This window comes from Schistocerca cancellata, chromosome 6, assembly GCF_023864275.1.
Source record: "Schistocerca cancellata isolate TAMUIC-IGC-003103 chromosome 6, iqSchCanc2.1, whole genome shotgun sequence".
Lineage (NCBI taxonomy): Eukaryota > Metazoa > Arthropoda > Insecta > Orthoptera > Acrididae > Schistocerca > Schistocerca cancellata.
In genome coordinates, this window is record NC_064631.1 from 146,066,593 (window position 1) to 146,069,180 (window position 2,588).

The following is a 2,588-nucleotide window of genomic DNA, read 5'->3' on the forward strand; positions in this document are numbered from 1 at the left end:
TCCCTCAATCCAGATGCGATTGTATGTACGAAGAAGAAAACCTTTACCCGCAGGAGAAAGGTTCTTCAGCATCTGAATATGAATAGAATCAGGCCCTGGAGCGGAGGACCGTGATCGGCCAAGTGCGGTTTCGAGTTCCCGCATGGTGAATGGGGCATTATAACTTTCACAATTCGAGGAGCAAAAGTCAGGTGGCCTAGCCTCCTCTGCCTGTTTGCGGGGGAGGAAGGCAGGGTGGTAATGAGCGGAGCTCGAAACCTCGGCGAAAAAGCGGCCGAAGGCATTGGAGACAGCCTCAGGGGCCACAAGGACTTCATTCGCGACCTTCAAGCCAGAAACTGGGGAGTGGACCTTAGTGCCAGATAGCCGGCGCAGGCTACCCCAGACAACAGAAGAAGGAGTAAAACTGTTGAAGGTGCTTGTGAAAGCAGCCCAGCTGGCTTTCTTGCTTTCGTTAATAATACGACGACACTGAGCACGTAATCGTTTATAATTAATACAATTCGCCACTGTAGGGTGGCGTTTAAAGGTGCGTAAAGCACGTCGACGAGCACGTAAAGCGTCTCTACATGCTGCAGTCCACCAGGGGACCGGTACACGACGTGGAGAAGAAGTATGGTGAGGGATGGAATATTCAGCAGCAGCGAGAATGACTTCCGTGAGGTGTGCGACCTGACGATCGCAGCTTGTGAAGGTTTGATCCTGAAAGGTCGCCCTGGAAGAAAAGAGCCCCCAGTCTGCCTTGGAGATGGTCCAACTAGAGGAGCACGGAGAGGGAGTATGCTGCAGGAGATGGATAACACACGGGAAGTGGTCGCTCGAATATGTATCAGCAAGTGCATACCACTCAAACCGGCGTGCAAGTTGGGGAGTACATATAGAGAGGTCTAAATGGGAATAGGTATGAGATGTGTCCGAAAGAAAAGTAGGGGCGCCAGTATTAAGGCAGACAAGATTGAGCTGGTTGAAAAGGTCTGCTAACAAGGAGCCCCTCGGGCAGGAGGCTGGAGAACCCCAAAGGGGATGGTGGGCATTGAAGTCTCCAGTTAACAAAAACGGTGCAGGTAGCTGAGCAATAAGTTGCATCATGTCTGCCCTGGTAACGGCAGATGACGATGGAGTGTAAACGGTACAAAAGGAAAACGTAAAAGTGGGGAGAGTAATGCGGATGGCAACTGCCTGCAGGCCGGTGTGCAACGTGATGGGATCGTAGTAAATATCATCCCGGACCAGCAACATAACCCCTCCATGAGCTGGGATACCTACCATAGGGGGTAGGTCAAAACGCACAGAGGTGTAGTGTGCCAAGGCAATGTGATCGCATGGGCGTAGCTTCGTTTCCTGGAGGGCTACGACGAGCGGACGATGCAAGCGGAGCAGCAACTTCAAGTCCTCTCGGTTGGAGCGAATGCTGCGAATATTCCAGTGAATAAGTGCCATCGTAAGAAAAGGAAGATGAGAGAAGGGGTCACCTCGAAGGCCGCTTAGGGCCTGGCTTCGAGCGAGCACTGCCGCCGCTATCAGTAGGCGGACAGTCATCGTCCATGGGGTCTATAGGGTCATCGGCCATCTCGGGAGGATGGCCGGGAGGGGGAGCTTCCTCCGCCGGTGAACGGCCAGATGTACGGCTACCGGCGGTGCGGCCAGGCGAAACGGATGACGGCCTGGGGCGGCAACCGCTGGGTGGCGCAGGAGAAGAGATGCGCCGTGGCGGGGAAGGAGAACTGTGCTTCCTATGCGCCTTTTTGGAAGGACGTTTGGTGGAAGTATCGGTCGAAGGCTGGGAGGTCGAGGGACGGAGGAAGTCTGCACGGGATGGTTCCTTCTTGAAGGACCGTGCATCTGACTTCGGTGTCTTCGACTTAGCAGAAGCTGAGGAAGTGGCTGGTGTCTGTGGTGTGATGGGAGGAAGAGGAGACGTCGACCGCGCGATCTTAGCACTGGCCGAACGGACGACCGTGGTGCTGAAGGTCAGATCGCATGTCTGGGTTGCGACCTCCCGGGTAGTCCGAGGAGAGGCGAGGACAGTACTATATTTCCCCGCTGGGAGCAGCGTGGGCTTCCTACTAGCCAATAGCTTGCGAGCAGCCGAGGTTGACACTTTCTCTTTGACACGAATTTCTTGGATGCAACGTTCGTCCTTATAGACAGGACAGTCGCGGGAGGATGCGGCATGGTCACCCTGACAGTTCACACAATGAGGAGACGGAGGTGGACAGTCACCCTCATGGGCATCCCTGCCACAAGTGACACATTTAGCCGCATTGGAACAAGACTGTCGAGTGTGATTGAAACGCTGACACTGGTAGCAGCGCGTAGGTGTCGGGACATAGGGGCGAACAGAAATAACCTCGTAGCCCGCCTTGATGCGCGATGGCAGCTTAACACTATCGAAGGTCAAGAAGAGTGTCCGGGTCGGTACAAGGTCGTTGTTGACCTTTTTCATGACCCGATGGACAGCCGTCACGCCCTGCTCAGCGAGGAAAGATTGAAGCTCCTCGTCAGTCAATCCGTCGAGGGAGCTAGTATACACTACACCACGAGACGAATTCAAAGTTCGGTGGGCCTCCACCCGGACAGGGAACGTG